General features: G+C 40.0%; 1 protein-coding gene and 1 pseudogene across 2 annotated transcripts in view; both read right to left on the bottom strand.

Annotated features, from left to right (window-relative positions):
* The window catches only part of LOC121820853 (uncharacterized), a 90,834-nt gene that overhangs the window by 54,391 nt on the left and 16,546 nt on the right, over positions 1-19,897 (bottom strand).
* LOC102907579 (uncharacterized) overlaps positions 2,761-19,897 on the bottom strand; it is a 33,683-nt pseudogene continuing 16,546 nt past the window's right edge. Inside the window, exons 2-4 of the transcript XR_013045269.1 lie at positions 5,239-5,365; positions 4,976-5,036; positions 2,761-3,854 (exon numbers count right to left, since the gene is read on the bottom strand). The product of XR_013045269.1 is annotated as an uncharacterized LOC102907579 (transcript). The remainder of the gene's footprint in view (positions 3,855-4,975; positions 5,037-5,238; positions 5,366-19,897) is intronic.

Below are 19,897 nucleotides of genomic sequence, written 5' to 3' on the forward strand. Positions count from 1 at the left end.
GTGCTGCAAATGGTGATGGGCAGGGATAACTTCCATTTTCTTGACCTCAGGACAAGTTCTCCCACCTACTGCAGGTATCACGGGGCATCTCTTCCCTGCCCACATTACCATACTGCAGACAGGAGGTGGGACCCGATCTCCTGAGCTCACATTCTTGGGGTCGGTTTATTCTCACCCATGCCAATAGGCTCAGCTTTACTGTGCTGCCAAGGTGAGGTGCAGGACCTGCTTTCCCAAGTGCTGCAGCTAGTGGGGGAGGGGGGGTCCCAGATCCCTCACCTACCACAGGTGCCAGCATGAGTGGGGGATGGCATCTTTCTTTTGCCCTCCCTACTACATGTCAGATGTGGGTGGCATGGCCAACTATCCCACTCTCAGGTCCAGCTCACCCACATCTCCACCAACAGTTTCAGCTCCACTGTGGCTGCCCAGGAGAGAAGCAGGGCACAATTTCCTGAGTGTCCCAGCTGGGAAGGAGGAGGGGGTCAGCTCTGTCTGCCAAAGACAGCAAGGGGTGAGGGGGAAGGGGGGCATCTCTCCAACCGTGCCATGGCATGAGAGATGAGAATAGTGGGGCTAGCTCTCCCATCCTTACAACTTTGGGGCTGGCTCGCCTGCACTCCCAACAACAGGGCTGGCTCTACTGTGCTGTCCAGGTGAGTAGCAGGACTTGCAGTGCTATAGCTGGTGGGGGGCAGGAGCAGCTCTCCTCTTAGAACTTCAGGGCAGGCTCTCCCACCCACCGTAGGCCACGGTGGGTGGCAGGGGTGGGTGGCAAAAATGGGTTTTTAAAAAATAAACCTCATTACCATTACATTATCTGGCATCTCTGAATAATTTCCTTAGAAGGCAGTACTTCAAGAAGAAGTGCCAAATAGACAACTAACGGGGACATAAAAAAATACATGGAACATCAACTGATATATACATATCCACAGCACATCAAGCTATGTTGTGAAATATACAATTGATTGCGGATTATCCTACATTATTACATCTCTACCAGACAGATAAAAATGCTGCTTTGGATACACATATGAGGTATATAATGTTTCTTATATTCTCTTCTATTAAGCATTTTAACAAAAAACATGTTGACAAAACAGCAAACATTGGTGGTACATCATCTGTGCTTGGACTTGTACTCAGGAGGCTGCCACATACTGTCATGAGTTCAAATGTATCCCGACTAAATACTGACATCCAAGCCATACTGGATAACAAACAACATTTCAAAGGAATTTGTAAATATGAAAAACAAAACTGGGAATAACAACCCACCACCCTTTTACAGTCACACTGCCTGATATTTAATAAAAAATGAACCACTTAGATGATGGGTATGTCATTCTATACATTACAGCAGGAAAATACCTATCAATAAATAAAAGCACAATAGAAGATGAACAAATGCCACAGATGGATTATAGAAACCATAATATACACACTTCAGCAAATGGATTTGCCACACATATATCATGCTTAATATCTAGCTCAAATGTTCCAAAATATAAAACACAATACAGTGGTCTCCACCATCGGTCTTGAGTGAACATGGCACGTAATTTACTCCCTTTAAGACTATGATGAAAAAGAGAAGATAAAAGATTTTTTTTCTTGAAACTAAAGACAATTGTGATGTATAGACTCTTTAACAAATCATTTACATGAATAGAGTTTTTCTTACCTATTTCCTGATATAAAGATGATTTTAAAAGGCCTTAAAGTATTTACAGGGCTAGAGACAGAGCCAAGAAGTTATGACAAGTTTAATCCTAGGACCAAGGTCAGGTTTTGGACAACATCCTGTAATTCCTGCTACAAGAAAATCCAATGGTCTAAACCTACTTGGGAACTAGCATGCACATGTCCATATACACACAAAGACACACTGACATCACGTAATTAAAATTAAAACAAATAAGCAAGTAGGAATGAAATCAGAAAAATCAATCCTTCTTAGTTGGTGGTATCATTTGGGAAGATTTAGGAAATGCTACCCTGCTGGAAGAAATATCAGTGGGGGTTGGATCTGAGAGTTTACACCCACACATCGTTTTCAGTTCCTCCTGTGTGTTTCATGCTGCAGATTGAAGATGTAAGTTCTTAGCTTCCTGCTTTAGCTGCCATATCTGGTACTTGTTGCATTGCCACTTTCATGGTGATCATTTATCCCTCTGCAACCAAGGGCCAACTCTTTCATAGGATGACTTAGACATTATGTTTTATCCCAGCAACAGAAAAGGCACTATTATATATCTATAAAGTTTTACACATGAATGAGTTATTTCACATAATTGAAGTGTGAAATCTAAAAGGGCCACCTTATCATTTAAGTTCACAGGGCTTTTGTCCACATAAGTTTGCAGGTACAAACAAAATAAAGAGAGATATCATAATGCTTGAATATATTGTTGACAATTGTCAAATTTTTTTTCTCCACAATAAATAATCTTCTGTAATTGAATGTAAGTGTGCTGGCTACATATCTTAACAAATCCTTTATAGTCAGAGTACCTTAGTACGAGGTCTTTCAGCTTCTCAAAGATTATTGTGATATGCCAAGTCTTTAGCAGACCAATTAAACACTAAAAGTTTTACTCTTGTATAGACTACCATGAAGTACAAAACTGCCACACTCACTACATTTATAGTTTTTCTGTGATGATTTGTTCTCATGATTTCAAAGGCTGTAGATATATGCAAAGACTTTATCATATTTATTACATTTGTATGGTTTTCCCTCAGTATGTGTTCTTTTATGTCTCTGGAGACTGCTGAGATGTGCAAAGGCTTTATCACATTGAGTACATTCATAAGGTTTCTCTCCAGTATGTCTTCTTTTATGTATTCTGAGACTACTCTGACATGCAAAGGCTTTACCACATTGATTACATTCATAAGGTTTCTCTCCAGTATGTGTTCTTTCATGTATTTGGAGATAACTGTGATGTGCAAATGTTTTACCACATTGATTGCATTCATAAGGCTTCTCTCCAGTATGTATTCTTTTATGCCTTTGAAGATGATTGTGACGTCCAAAGGCTTTATCACACTGATTACATTCATAAGGTTTTTCTCCAGTATGCGTTGTTTTATGCATTTGAAGATGACCATGACATGCAAAGGCTTTGTCACATTCAGTACATTTGTAGGGTTTCTCTCCAGTATGTGTTCTTTTATGTATTTGGAGATAACTGTGCCGGGAAAAGCCTTTACCACATTGGTGACATTTATGGGGTTTCTCTCCAGTATGTGTTGTTTTATGTATTTGAAGATGAGTGTGACAAGCAAAGGCTTTACTACATTGATCACATTTGTAAGGTTTCTCCCCAGTATGTATTCTTTTATGCATCCTGAGAGTACTGTGACACGCAAAGGCTTTACCACACTGATTACACTCATAATTCTCTCCTGTATGTGTTATTTTATGCATCTGAAGATGACTGTAACATGCAAAGGCTTCACCACATTGATTACATTTGTAAGGTTTCTCTCCAATATGTGTTCTTTTATGTATTTGGAGATAACTGTGCCGGGAAAAGGCTTTGCCACATTGATTACATTCATGGGGTTTCTCTCCAGTATGTGTTGTTTTATGCCTTTGAAGATGACTATGACGTGCAAAGGCTTTGCTACATTGATTACATTTGTAAGGTTTCTCTCCAGTATGTATTCTTTTATGTTTTTGGAGATAACTGTGTTGTGCAAAGGCTTTGCCACATTGATTACAATCAAAGGGTTTCTCTCCAGTGTGTGTTCTTTTATGTATTTCAAGATGACCATGACTTCCAAAGGCTTTACCACACTGATTACATTCATAGTGTTCCTCTCCAGTATGACTTCTTTCATGCCTGTGAAGATAAGTGGCATATGTAAAAGCTTTAATACATTACACAGTTGAATCTTCATATCTCTATAAATTAATTTTACAATTTGGTCTAGTTTTAGAGATCAATCAGATATTAAGGTTTATACTTTTGGTGTTCCATTTCAGTAAGGGCTGTTTTGTGTCTTTAAAGATACCTGTAATAGTAAGAGCTGTTTTTACATGGCCCACATTTATACCATCTTTTTTCTATATGAGATTTTTCACATATTTGAAAAGAACTGGAAAAACTCAGAGCTTGACCACACTTATTGCATTCATAAATTTTCCTATAGTGTGAGTCATACATTTGCAAAGTGAATCATGACAAACAGACATATTCATATATCCGAATACTCATAGAGATTTTTCTGCAGTATGAGGTGGTTGATATATTCCCAATAAAGTTGGAAAACCAATTAATTGTAAACTTGTAAATTCTAAATTGTATCACATTTAACAAGTCTACTCAGAGTGGGGACTGCTACATATCTTCTAATTGTTCTGGGAGACAGGGAGGAAAACTTCTTCTTTCCATATCCCTATGTGCACATGGCTTCTATTCAGAGTGACATATGGGAAATCTATTAAAGAAATGGTTTCCACATTGTATATACAGTTTGACTTTCTGTGGTACAGGGACTAAGGTTTCTCCACAACAACCTTCTTGACTCTCATAAACTGCCCCTCTGAATAAACTTAGTAAAGTAACAAGTACATGAGTAACACTAGCCTTACTATGGAAGATTGCTTATTAGAAGGTTTGAAACATATACTTATGACCTACTCAATGTCTATACCTTTTGCAATATCTGAGTATTATGAAACTAAATGGATTGGCAGTTCTACAGTACAGTTCTCATGGGACTATGATTCAAATGGTGATATCTGTTAAGGCATTGTTTCCTTTTCTTCTTTCTTAGAGGAATGTCTTGCAAACATAGATCAGCTACCTGACATGGAGGTATATGGTTTTGTGAGAATTTAATAATCATCAACACACGTTAAGCTGTGTTTATTTATACTGTTGCTTTTCTTTAAAACTTGCAGGACACATTAAATTTTCTTCAGAGGCACATTTGCATCATGCTTGTACATGAAAATTACCTTTCATGTCTTCTAGAACTTTGACAACCTTCTTCAATATTACAGTCTTCCCAACTGCAGCCTAAAATAATGTATGAGAAAACGTATGATATATTATTGGAAATTGTGCAATATTTAAGTCACGATTTCCAGTGAACCTTAAAACCGTACCTGATTTATTCACCTCATACTTCCATTTTCTCGATCAAAATTATAGAAGTGTATCAACAACCAAGAAACAGTTCTTCTCTTATTTTAAAATGTGAAGGAAAATTCAGTATTACCTATAGCAGTGAGGTTCCTGTAGGTCTCCCGCATCACATATTTGTAGAGACTCTTCTGGGAAGGATCCAGCAAAGCCCACTCTTCCCAAGAGAAGTGAATATGTACATCATCATAGGTCACTCCATTCTAAAATATCCCATACATGTGTAGAAAAAAAAGCATGATGCTGAAAAAATTATAAATTTATACTTCTTTGACAACATATTTATAAAATTCTGGTGCTCCCCACACTTATTCCATGACATAGAACTTCAAATGTAATCACTAAGTCATTTTAGAAGGAAACTAAACAAAAGGTTCACCTCTGTCCTTTTTGCACCCTTTGACTAGGATATAATCTTGAAAGAGAAATGCCTATTAACAGACATAGAGAGGCAAGCAAACAGGTCAACAATACTGAGAACACATCAGAGTAATTGAGTGAACAATTACAAAGTATAAAAAAGGTGGGCAAGCTGGGTGTCTTCACTCATGCCTTTAATCCCAGGACTCTGGAGGCAGAGGTAGGTGAATAATTGAGTTAGATGCCAGCTGGGCATAAGCAATGAGTTTCAGGACAGCCAGAGTTACATATTAATAAGACCCGCCGGGCGGTGGTGGCGCATGCCTTTAATCCCAGCACTCGGGAGGCAGAGGCAGGCGGATCTCTGTGAGTTCGAGGCCAGCCTGGGCTACCAAGTGAGTTCCAGGAAAGGCGCAAAGCTACACAGAGAAACCCTGTTTCGAAAAACCAAAAAAAAAAAAAAAAAAAAAAAAAATAAGGAATAAGACCCATCTCCACCAAAGGAAAAAAAAATCAATCAAACAAAAAAAAGGTAGAAAGAACTGAGAGGTTTTTACTAAAGTTCTTACAAAGAGGTATGCACTCACTCTAGTTCTGTATTACTCTTCCAGAAACCTGAAGTGCCTCAGTTTAAACTGTGACATTAAGATCTTACTAAAAGGGAGTGTAGTTACACATGAACAGGTGAAAATATTAATAATGTAAATGTTGGTCATTAATATACAACATAGGGAAGGATAGATGGTTCAGCAGTTAAGATCTCTTACTGCTCTTACAGATAGGAGGTTCAATGGCCAGTACTTACATGGGGGTTAACAACTGTCCATTACTCCAAATGCAGGGGTTTCTGAGGCCATTTTCTGACTACTGTAAAAACCAAGTACACATGTGGTGCAGATCCATGCATACAGGCAAAATATTCATATTTGTTCATATGAATTCAAAATAAACACATAGGCAAGAAGAATGTCACACATCTGCAATCCAATGACTCAGAAGGCTCAGGCAGTATTAATGTCATGAGTATCATCAACATGGGAAAGGGAATACCCTCTGCCAAATTTCAAAATTCAAGATGTGAGTGGGTGGAACTTGGCACAACAGCATATGCTTGACATGTACAAAAACCTATATTCCAGGCCTACCAGCCAGTTTTATACATATTTCAGGAATGTTGGCCCACCTTTAAAATCCAGCACTCCAGGATCCAGAATCAACTGGATCTCTAATTTGAGGCCAGCCTGGTCTACTGAGCTACTTTCAGGACAACCAGGGCTACACAGAGAAACCTTGTGTTCAAAACTAAAATTAGAACAACAATAAAAAAAAAAATCAGGCTAGCAAAATGGCTCACCACTGAACAGCAGTTGTTTAAACTGTAACTTATGTGCCTCAGTGACATCATGTATAACAGTGGTGAAGGCATGACAGCAGGACACAAGGACCAAGAAATGGGCTGAGGCCTTGACATGCAAATCCTATCCCCAAAGAGGAACTTTACCCACAAAGACTCTTCCTACTAAAGGTTCCACAAAGATAGCCACCAAAGGGAAACAAGAATTCAAACCATCCTATCTAGGAGATTTTCATTCAACTGGCTACATTCTGACCCAAGTCATTATAGGTTTAGGGTCATCCCATGATAAAAATGTATCTACTCTAACTTCAATGATTATCATAGTCTGCAATAGGCCATATATGTTTAAATGTCCAAAGTCTCTTCTGGCATTCAAGGCAATAGTTTGACAGTGACATCTTGTGAATTCAGAAAGCAAGTTACAATGGCACGGAATGCCCAATCCCATTCCAAAAGAGAATAATGGAGACAGTGAGGGAAGACTGGACCAAGGCAAGACTAAAAGACAGCAGGGTAAACATCAAATCTTTTGGCTCTGTCTCAGACACACGGGGCTTCTGTTTCAAAGGCCTTAGATGGCTCGTTTTTTCCTGCAACTTATCATATATCTCTCCATTTGGCTACTTCTACTCCCTATATGCAGCAATCCATGGCACATATCTCATAGCTTAGATATTTCAACATCTTGTAGTCTCAAAATGCAACCCAGGCTTCATTCTCACAGCTTCATGCAATGAACTCTCAACACTGGATCTCTGAATCTGCCAAACATAGATACGTGCAACAGTGCTGAACTGAAACCACAGACTAAGAACTCATAACCTGAAATTTTGATTCCTTTTTGTTTCTAGCACCAGCACAACATGAGTGATCCTGCCAAGTTCGGCTTCTTAATTAGGATAGACAATTCCTCACTTGGATCACAACTGCAACTGGTTCTGTATGAAGCTGCTTTCTGGGACTAGGAATCACTTTGACTCATCCTTCCATTAACTGATGGAGTATTACCCTTAGAGCACCTTCCTAGGCTTCCACTGAAAATGCAAGGGCATTTTCTTTAATGGTGAAAATCTCCTTGAAAATTCCTGTCTCTATTTTAGTACTTCATTGCCATCTGAAACCACATTTTCATTTATTTCTGCCCCACTTGTTGATACTTTTCACTGTAGTCCTAAATGAGTCATCATTAAGAGCCATCCCACAGATTCAATATTCCATCTAAGAAATCAGTCCATTACATTTTAATGTTACCTTACTCAATTTCTCAGGGAATAGGCAAAATGAGAAAGATTTCTGGTCAAAATATCACACAAATGACCTTTAACTTAATTTTTCATGGACTCTATTTCCAACAGAAATCCCATGACCTCAACTTCCACTGTCTGCATTGCTCTCAACACTCCCATCTTCTGGGTTTTATAAGAAGAGCCAGTTAAGCTCTGTTTATGCCTTGTATACATTTTGCCAACTAACGTCTGGATATCTTCCATTTTCCTCCAAAAGACAATATTCCCAGGTTCTGACCAGTAACAACATCACTTTTTTGTTCCATTTTTTTTTTATTCTAACTTGCTTCTTTGTTGCTGTCATTAAATTCTTTAACCAGATAATGAATTTTTTTTTTCTTGGCTGATTCTTGTCAGATTATAGTCCATCACTTTGTGAGCTTAGGATAGAAACTCAAGCTAGCAACTGAAGGCAAAAACCATGGACAAACATTGTTTTCTGGCTGTCTCACTGGCTTGGTCACTGTCTCATATCAACTAGCTCTCATATCCACCTGAGGCCCACTTGCTAAGGAATACTCCTCAGTGGAAGAGCCTTCCCCCATCAATCATCAATCAACACACTCTCTGATAGACATAGTAGTTTCTGGCTAGTATGAATAAAGCTGCTATGAACATGGTTGTGCAAGTGTCCTTGTGGTATGATGGCAAAGCATCTTTTGGGTATATGTCCAAGAGTGGTATAGCTGAGTCTTGATGCAGATAGATTCCCAATTATCTGAAGAACTGCCATACTGATTTCCACAGTGGCTATACAAGTTTGCACTCCAACCAGGAATTAAGGAGTGTTCCCCTTGCTCCACATCCCTGCCAGCAAGAGCTGTCACTTCTGTCATCTCTTTTAGTCATTCTGAAAGATATAAAATCTCAAAGGAGTTTGGATTTCCATTTCCTTGATGACAAAGAATGTTGAATATTTCTTTAAGTGTTTATCAGCCATTTTAGATTTCTCTGTTGGAGTTCTGTTTAGATATGTACCCAATTTTTATTGAATTATTTGGTTTGTTAATGTCTTTTTATTTATCTATTTATTTTTGATTTTTCGATACAGGGTTTCTCTGTGTAGCTTTGTGCCTTTCCTGGAACTCACTCTGTAGCCCAGGCTGGCCTCAAACTCACAGAGATCTGCCTCCTGAGTGCTGGGATTAAAGGTGTGCACCACCACCGCCCAGTGTTAATTGTCTTGTTTTATGAGTTATTATCTCAAGTGAAGCAACTCAAACCACATAGACACATGATATGTACTCATTATAAGTGGATAATAGCTGTTAAGTAAAGAATAATCACAGCAAAATCCACGGATCCAGAGAGGCTAAGTAACAAGGAGGGCTGCAGGGGGCATGCATGTATTTTCCTGTATCTTACTTAGGGTTTCTATTGTTGTGCCAGAACACCATGATCAAAAAGCAAGATGGTTAGAAAAGGGTTTATTTGAGTTACACTTCCACATCATAATCCTTCATTGGAGGAAGCCTGGAAAGGAACTCAAGTAGGGCAGGCACCTGGAGCAGGAGATGATGCAGAATCCATGGAGAGGAGTTGCTCATTGGCTTGCTTTTGGCCACAGTATTTTGGTACAGCAATAAAATCCCTAATTAAGACAAATGGGTACCAGAGACTGGAGTATTGTTGTGATATGCCTGACCATGTTTTAGTTTGGAGGAATTTGGACTTTGGTACTTTGGATTAGAAAAGCAGTGGAATGTTTTAAGTGCTGCTTAATGGGCCATGCTAGTAAAAGCATGGAAAACAGTGGTGCTGAGTATGATTTGATGCCTGGATCAAGAGATTTTAGAGATGAAGAATTTTAGTATGCTGCCAAGAGATTTTTTTTGTGATATATTGGTGAAGAAAGTAGCTGCTTTTTGCCCTTGTCCAAAAACTTTGCCTGAAGCAAAAATGAAGAGTTTTGGATTAATTCCATTGGCAGAGGACATCTAAACAACCTAGTATAGACTCTCTTGTATGATTACTAGTGTTAACTGTAATGAAGATATATAATACAAAGGAGCAAGCTGAGCAAGGAAAAAATATTTGAGGAGAAAGGGAGCACCAGAAGGTGGAATGGAGCAAATTCCTGTATTTAAGGAGATAAACAAGTTAAGAAATAGAATAAATGGAGTGATGACTTCAGGGCAAGATCCCACTCAGCTAAATTTCCAATCTGTGAAAAGGAATTAAAGAAAAGCTTAGAGCCAGGTGTGATGGTGCATATCTTTAACATCAGCATTCAGGAAGGCAGAATCTTGGGGGATCTCTGAGTTTGAGGACAGCCTGGTCTACAGAGCAAGTTCAAGGACAACCAAGTTTAGGCAGTGGAGAAAAAGAGAAAGAGGCTAAAGATGTAAGTAAACGAGGTGGCCATGTTCCAGGTCCAGCAAGGAGCAGAACTTGGCAGCTTTGGCCACATGGTTCTGAATTAAGGATAGAAGAAAGGGCCTATGAAATCTGCCCCTGAGACTAAGGAAATCCACTGAGGCCAGGTATTTGTCAGTGAAAACCATGAATGGAGGCCCAAAGTGGCCATTGCATGAGCTGTGAAATTAAAGTCTGGATTGCCTTGGATACCCCAATATGTTAGAGATGCTAGAACCCTGAGATACCTGTCAAGGAGAGTTGCTAACAGAGAATGGAACTGGCCCAAGAGAAAGAAGTATGTTACAATCACGAAGCTGAAAGGAGTCGGAGATCTGAAGAATGTTTTGACATCAGATATGGAAATGCAGAGTTTGCCCAACTGGTTTTCAGTGTTGCTTTGGTCCAGTATTTCTTTACTATGCTCCCTTCTCTATGTTTTGGAATGGTAATGTATATCCTGTGCCACCACATGTTGGAAGTATGGGATCTGCTTGATACTATAGGAGATTATAGTTAAGAGAGTGCATGAATCTCAGAAAAGACTTCGAACTTGGGACTTTTAAACATTGTTGAGACTGTGATACACTATAGGGACTTTTAGATTGAATCCATGTTTGCATCATGATATGGCTCTAAGTCTTTGGGGTCATGGAAGTGGAATGTGGTGGTTTGAAAGAAAATGACCCCCCAAAAGGAGTGACACTATTAGAGGATGTGGCTTTGTTGGAGTTGGTGTGGCCTTGTTGGAGGAAGTGTGTCACTATGGAGGCAGGCTTTGAGGTCTCACATATGTTCAAGCCACACCCAGTTTCTCACTTTACATCTTATTGCCTGCAAGATGTAAGACTATCAGCTACCTCTCTAGCACTATGTCTGCCTGTATGCTACCATGTCCCACTATGATGATAACAGACTGAACCTCTGAACTGTAAGTAAGCCACCCGAATTAGATGTTTTCTTTTATAAGAGTTGCTGTGGTCATGGTATCTCTTCACAGTAGTAGAAAACCAAACACAAGAGAAAGAGAAAATAGATTTTGTAGGTGGATTGGTGATAGGAAATGAAGGATCAGGTAAGTAAGGGAGAGACAGAGGAAGAGAATGCAAGGAGAGACGACTAGAATAGGGGAGCTTTTAGGAGGTGATGTAGAAGCCTACCTAGTGCAGTGGAAACTTCCTGGAAGCTATGAGGGTGATCCTAGTAAGAACTACAAGTAATCAAGAATATGGAGCCATATAAGGTTCAGAGCTTGTGTAGTGGCCAACCAATGAGGTTGTGGCTCAAGCCAAGAGGAAACCCATGCCCAACACTGCCTGGATGAATAGGAACCAGAAATCAGATGGCTTAGAACTAGGGTAGAATCAAATATAGCTGACCCAAAAGACAATCAATGAAATGATTCCTAACTATATTCTACTATAATTGAAGACTTATGCTTAGTCCAATTGTCATTAGAGGGGCTTCCTCTAGCAGCTGATATGGAGATCCTCATCTAACACGAGCTGGGGCTCTGAGAACTCTACTGAAGACTGGTGGAGGGGAATGTAGGAACCAGAGGCTAGAGGGGATTGTAGGAACCAGAGGGTAGAGAACACTAGGAGAACATGGACCACAAAATCAACTAAGCAGGGACTATATGGGCTCACAAAGACTGAAGCAGCAATCACTGATCGCATGTGTCTGTACCAGGTCCTCTGCATACATGCTGTGGTTTGTTAGCTTGGGTTTTTTTGTGGAACTAACAGTAGGAGTAGGCGGTGTCTCTGACTCTTTTGCCTGCTCTTCAGACTGGTCTCCTCCTGCCGGGTTGCCTATTCCAGCCAGGAAATGAGGACTCGTGTCTAGTCTATTGCACCTTATGATGTGTTTGGTTGATGATATACCAAGAGGAGCAGTGGATCTGGGGGAGTGGGAAGGAGGAGGGGCTGGGAGGAGTAGAGGGAGGGGAAGCTGTGGTAAGGATGTATTGTATGAGAGAATAAATAAAAAGAAAAACAAACAAACCAAAGAAATGAAAATGCATTTAGCAAAATTTCAGTGACCCTCATAATCTGTAACAGCCCCAACACTGTTTAAATGTCTCTTCTGATATTAAATACAATCTCTTGACAGTGACATTTTATAAAATCAAGAAATGAATTAAACCTTTCCAACATACAATGGCACAGGATTTATTCCCATTTAGAAAGAAAGGAATGAGGCCATGCTCCAGCCCCTAACTCAGGCAGACATCCCATGCTCATGTGCATGCTACACCAGCTGGAAGAGGTAGGTAGGCCAGCAACCCAGGGAACTTGCTCATTCCTTCAATTCCCACAGAAACAATCCTCCACCAACACTTCAGCCACCACCCCTGTAGCCAAATCCCCACCCCAAAAACTCAGTGGACATCCCCTGCTCAAGTGCAGGCAACACCAGGAAGAAGAACAAGTAGGTAACTCCTTGATTGACCAGAGGCCAAGCCAGCCAACAGAAATCCAAGTTGAATGCCCACCCATCAACCTCTTCCACTCTTTCCATATCCCTCAACACTATTTCCAGTCCTACTTGCCTCTTTGTTGCTGTGTCCTAGCCCCCAACTTGGGCAAAGATGCCCTGCTCAAACAAAAGACACACCAACTGTCAGACATCCATGTAGGCCACTTGCTCACAGACCTGCCCCCTCTCTTGTGGTGCCCCCCAATACTATTGCCAATCCAACTCCTCTCTTAGCCTTTTCTCAGCCCCTAACTAGGGCAGAAACTTCCTGCTGGCACAGAGACTACACCTGCTACCAGGTTTCCAGCCCTCATCATGGGTGGATGGGGAACCTCTGTTCAACCATAGGCCACACAGTCCAGAAAAACAGAGAGCAAATAGAAGCCAAAGAACAAAATACCCACCCATCCAACAAAGACAAACTGAGATTTAGTCACCTAGACCCATAATCACTCCAAAACCAGATACCTAGATGACAGCTTAAGAACACAATCTATAACAGCCAAGGTAACATGTCACCACCAGAGCCCAAGTATCCTACTGCAGCAAGCCCTGAATATTCCAACACAGCTGAAATACGAGTAAAAGATATTAAGACAAACTTTATAAAAGTGACAGAGGACCTTGAAGAGAAAGTAAATAAATCCCTTAAACAAAGGAAAAGATAAAATATTGGAAAAAATGAATAATTCCCCTAAAGAAAGCCAAGAAAAAACAGTTGAAGGAAATGAATAAAAGTGTTCAAGACCTGCAAATAGAAATAGAAGCAATAAAAAATCACAAACTGAAGGAATTCTGGAATGAAAAACCTAGGTAAGTGAATAAGAAACTACAGAGGCAAGCTTCACAAACAGAACAGAAGAGATGGAAGAGAAAATCTCAGACATTGAAGATATGATAGAAGAAATGACTATATTGATCAAAGAAAGTATTAAATCTAAAACATTCCTGGATCACTATGAAAAGACCAAACCTGGGAATAAAAGGAATAGAAGAAAAATTCCTGCTCTTAGGCCAAGAATATATTTTCAAAAAAAATCACAGTCCAAAATTCTCCTAACCTAAAGGAGGACACCAAGAGAACACAGCCCACAAGATCAATTAAGTAGAGCTCATAGGGACTCACAGAGACTGAATCATGGAACCTGTATGGGTCTGTGCCAGTTCCTCTGCATGTATGTTTGTGTATCTTTGTGGTTCTTGAAGGACTCCTAATAGTGGAAGGGGGGGGGGGTGTCTCTGACTCTTCACCTGCTCTTGGGCCTCTTTTCCTACTGGGTTGCCTTGTCCAGCCTTGAGGTGAGGATTTGTGCCTAGTCTTATTATAACTTGTGCCATGTTTGGTTGACATCCCTGGGAGATCTGTTGTTTTATGAAGGGAAACAGAGGAGAGGGGATCTGGGGAAGAGGAGATTAGGGAAGGGCCCTGGGAGGCATAGAGGTAGGGGAAATATAGTAGGTTGTATTGTATGAGGGAAGAATAAATAAAAAAAAAGAAAATACAGGAATGTTGACACAGTGAGGGAAGATTGGACCAAGGGAAGACTAAAACTCTTCAGGGCAAACATCAAATCAAATCCTGTAGCTCTGTCTCAGACACATGGGGCTTCATTCTTAAAAGGCTTAGATATTTCTATGCCTGCAACTTTTCATACATGTTTCTCCTTCCACTTCCAGCATGCAGCTCTCCACAGCAGATGTCTCATAGCTTGGATATCTCAACATCCTATGGTCTCAAAACAACACAAGCTTCATCTTCATAGCTTCATGCAGTGAACTCTCAGTCTCCTCACTGGGTTTCTAACTATGAAAAACATACATGAATCTAACAGTGTAGAACAGAAACCACAGAGGAGGAATACATGGCCTTTAAGTTTTGCATCTTTCTAGTTTCTAGAACCAGTACAACATGGGTGATCACCTCAAATTTGGCTTCTAAATTGTGATGGACCTTATCACACTTGGACCAGAGTTGCAGCAGGTTCTGTATGAAGTTGCTTTCTGGCACTAGGAATCACTTTGCTTACTCCTTCCATAAATTGAAGGTTTAGCTGGATGGTGTCTTAACCTTAGGGCACCTTGATAGGCTTCTACTGTAGAGGAAGGGCGGGGACAATCTCCTTGAAAGTTCCTGCCTGTTTCACCAATGGACTACTACTCAAAACTACCTAGTGCTGTTTTTCTCTACAAAACACAGACTTTTCACTTCTTTCTGCCCCATTTGTTTTGTTTTCACAGTAGACCTGAAATGAGATGAGTCATCAGTATTAACCATCCAATAGAATGATGGAGTCTATTTCCCACTGAAATAGTATGACCTTGACCTCCACTGTCCGCATTACTCCCAACACTCCTATCTTTTCAGTCCTACAGGAATAGCCAGTTATGCTCCATGTACAGCTTTCTATGACTTTCCCTATTTAAAGTCCTAATATCCTCAACATTCCTAAAAAGTCATCAATCTCTGGTCCTCTGCAGCAACAAAATCACTTTTGGCTCACCATTTTTTGTTCTATATTGCTTGTTTCTTACTGTGATTAAATTCTCTAATCAAAAGCATCTCAGATAATGAATGGGTTTATTGACTGATACTGCCAGACTACAATCTATCATTGTGGGAGCTTAGGAGAGAAACTCAATTTATCAGCTAAAGGCAAAATCCATGAGAGAATTTTGTTTACTTGTTTTCTCTCCTCTTGGTTTCTGTCTCTTTCTCATGTTCAACTAGCTCTCTTATCCACCCCACACCCACTTGGTTAGGGATATTGCCATGCTCAGTGAAAGAGCCTTCCTATATCAATCATTAATCAACACAATTTTTCACAGGCATAGTAACTAGTGATTCTTATCTGGGCATGCCCTCAATTGATGTTCTCTCAAATGATTCTAAGCTATCATGTTGACAGCTAAAGCTATTTAAAACAAAGAGACAATAATATATGAGAAAGTTCTAAAAACAAAACAAAACAAAAAACCAAAACCAATGTATTAAGCATATCAATAACTTAAGCAGCAAAAATCTAAACATGAAGACAGAAATAATTGGAAAACACAAATATGCCTAGAAATGAGGATAGGCAAGCCTCTAAGACCAAGAAGAGGAAACTAAAACTGTGACTCTACAAAAATTTCCCAAACCAACAAAAACTCAAGGAACTCATAAAATAATACAGTAAGATTTCCAAATACAAAATAGGTGAAGGTCCCATCATTTTCCAGAGAAAGAACAATATAATTAGATGATAATAAAACTAACAACATAGATGACACCACTGGGAAAAAAAAATGACACATAAAGACATCCACACAAATATATAACATGGCCCCTTAAACAAGAATGACAAGATTACATTCAAAATCAAACTAAAAGGAACCACTCACCAGCACTCATCCTATGCACTCTGATTCTCACCTTTGCTAATAAAAGAAAGTGGGTTGTGTGAGGAGGGCCGTTCCACTAAAACTGGAGAGATTCACTCAAAACTGTAGAAAATAGTTTGAGTACTAAAATGATCTCATTCTCTTATAATAAAGAAATGGATATTTGTTAGGATCACTTAGACACAATTTTGTTTCCTGAAATTGATAACTGCCTGTAAGTCTGCATCAGACTGAGGAAATAAAAACTTTTCCAAATCAAATGCAAGGAAACAGATTTTTAAAGAAACATTGAATGACTTGTATTACATGCCAAAAGCAACTTGTTTTGCTCTCATTGTTTTATAAATCACAAGCAATGTTGAAAACAAGTTTATCCTCATTTTGATGTATATATTTGTGTGTGAGGGAGAATGTCTTCCATGTGTGCAGGTGACACACAAGAGAAGAAGATCTGGCTCTGGATCTGGAGTATCAGGAGGTTATGAGTCTCCTGACTTGGGGGCTGGGATCTGAACTTATGTCATCAACCAAGATTATGTGCTGACCTACCTGCCAAACCTCATAATATTTTTATCCAATAAAAAGTTTTTCACAGATAACAACAAGAACAACAATAACAACAACAAAACCCCCTAAATAAATAAAGTAAATAAATCCCTGGAATGTGATGCATCAGCATTAAGGGGTTGTATATGGTCAATTTGCAGCATATATTGAATACAATCCAAAGAAAATTCCCAATAATTTGTAACAGGATACCTGATTCCACAGCTAAATGCAAAGTGGAAACACATAGAACGTTGAATAGGATTATGAAAAAATAGTGCACACACTGACACAGTGTAACTTCTATACTTACCACAAAGCTACAACAGTCAAGAATGTGTACAATATTTGTGAAAGAATAAAGAGTATGGAGAGAAAAAGATAAGGATAAAAGCAGGAGAATATAGTCTACTTTTATTCAAAAGACCAAAGGAAACTCAGTCAGGAAAAGTGTTATCTTTACCAATGTTACCCAACTACCAACGATTCTAAAAGTAGACACTGACTTCACAACTCCCACAAAATTAACTCAAAGGGACCCTTAAACTGTTATGTTCTTGACCCTCCATCTACTGGTTTCTCCCAAAGAGGCCCCATGCTCTAGAGCCCTCTCTGTAAGTGGAGGACATCTCATGCTATGCCTCCATAAACTCTCATGTCCCCTATGGTTTCAGGAAAATCTGGCCCCACTGATGCTCAATTACAAAACAATATAGAATTTAATGTCTCCTTCCTACCACATGGACTATGGCACAAGATGTGGAATGTGCCCTATCCACCCATACAATACCACGCACACCTAAAAAACCTCTGTAGCTCAGAAACTCCTTTTGTCACCTGGAATTGAACTACCCTGAACCAGGCCATTGTGGCTGGTGGTAGTATAAAGTTAAAGGCATTCTAATCATGTATTGCTGAAGGATCACCTTTTTCTACCAGTTTCTAAAACTGTTTATAACATTTATAAGACAAACCCGAAAGTGGAATGCAATGTTCAAAACTTCAGGAAATTCAACTTTCAGTTTTCCAATCTGTCTTCCCACTGCACAACAAAAACAATGCCTGTGTGTGCATCCTGGACAGTGATTATTATAAGCACCACAGATTCCCACAGCCAAGGCTGCAGAGCCACCCCTCCTCAGGAAACCCACACTCAGCAAGGCTCAGTGGCCCAGGACCTCTGCTCCGGTAACCACATCCACCAACCAAACCACAGACTAGCTCAGGGTCCAGAAGCTCTGATAGCTCAGCAGAGCTGCTCCATCTGCTTTGTGTCATTGAAGAGAGTGAACCCATACCCTTCAAGGCATGGGTTGTGGTCTCCTTTACAGCTCCCTACAGCTGCTTTAGAGGAAATCCCTAGAAAGAATCTGAAAGCTACCTCCCACTGGGACTCCTGATTGCTAAGCATTCTGAGGATCCCACATTAGCTAGGACCACCCAGCTTGGCCCCAGGACATTAGCAACTTCCCTACTAGGTGATCAAAGATCAAATGACTCAGACAGCACCTGCCTTCCCAGTTCTGCCCTTCCACCCCAGCAGACAGGGCCCTAGTCTGAGAAGTCTCCTAGAGCACTTCCTGTTGCTATTCCAAGCCACGGGATCCTTTGTGTGCACACTCCTTTACACACTCAGCATAGCCAACCCTTTGCTCCATAGCAGTGAAGTCTTACAGTCAAACATGTTGCATTCAAACAACAATTGTTTTTACTGTTTAACTGTTGTTAAACAAAAGACAGTGAGGGGTCAGGGTAGGGCTTGGAAGCAGGGAAGAGACTGTGCACATGATGTAGTTATAATCACAAAGAATTATTCTGAAAAGTTGAACTAGGCTTTATGGTCATGTGCTCCAGATACTAGAGATTTGTATGAGAGCACACCAAGGATTACTCACACCTTTTCTATCAGGCTGAACATCTTAAACCAGAAAGTAACAGTCCTGTTAGGCAGGGCTACACCATTTTATCTATTTCTGTTGAACTAGTTTAACTGCAGTAATTTGGTTTCATGATACGGCCAGTCCTTTATCCAGATTCTTGATTTCCCTGTTGTGTGGACCCCAAGAAATGGCCAGTCAGGACATTTATGGATCATCTAAAATTGATTACCCGACTCCACCTTGCTGAGTCCAACTACTTTCAGTCTCCTTCAGCTCCTCCCTTTCTGCACTGTGACTCCACCAGCTCTACAGCTGGTCAGTGAACTCAATACTGGCACAGGTCCCTCTTCATTTGTAAGTGTGCAATAAAAGCCAGAGAGATTGGAGGACGCTCATTAACTGGTCTATTTTTCTTTCTAACTGACCAGTCAAGGGCCAGCTTGGAAGGAGTTACAGGACTGTCTTCCCAGCACTGGGCAGCAGAGGCAGGATTAGGTGTTCAAAGCAATTCTCAATTACATAGTGTGAGGAAACATGAGCTACAGGAGACATTGCTCTAAACAGAAATAAATTAGTATCATTTGAGAAAAAAAAGAATGAAATTCTTAATGACTGAGAAATATTGGAGAGCAAAAACAAATAGAGATTAGAGAATGAATGCATTTAAAGAAAATGCAATTTAAAAATAACACCAATAATTGATTTTTTAAAATGGTAAAAATATTTTTAGATGAAATAACTTAGCTGTATTGACTTTGAAAAAGAGTAGGTGTTTAGGTGGAAGCTCCACCTCAGCTCCCTCCCCATCTCTCTCTCTCTCTCCAAACCCTGCCTCATCTCAGAAAGCCCACCACACAGTGGCCTCTGCCCCAGAGATGCTCAAGACCACCCCCACAGGGTATTTAAATTGCCCTCTACAGAATAGATGTGATTTTTCGGCCCCTTCCCCATTTCCTCTCGGGGGCTGAAAAATCATCTGGGAGCATTTTACTCATTAAACCTGGGCTTTTTCTTAATTTGGTTTGATTTGGATTACTGCATTGGCAAAGAGGCTTAATGTAGGGGTAGGGAAACTTTTCAGTAGGTCCT

The sequence above is a fragment of the Peromyscus maniculatus genome, chromosome 17 (genome assembly GCF_049852395.1).
Source record: "Peromyscus maniculatus bairdii isolate BWxNUB_F1_BW_parent chromosome 17, HU_Pman_BW_mat_3.1, whole genome shotgun sequence".
NCBI classification, from domain to species: domain Eukaryota; kingdom Metazoa; phylum Chordata; class Mammalia; order Rodentia; family Cricetidae; genus Peromyscus; species Peromyscus maniculatus.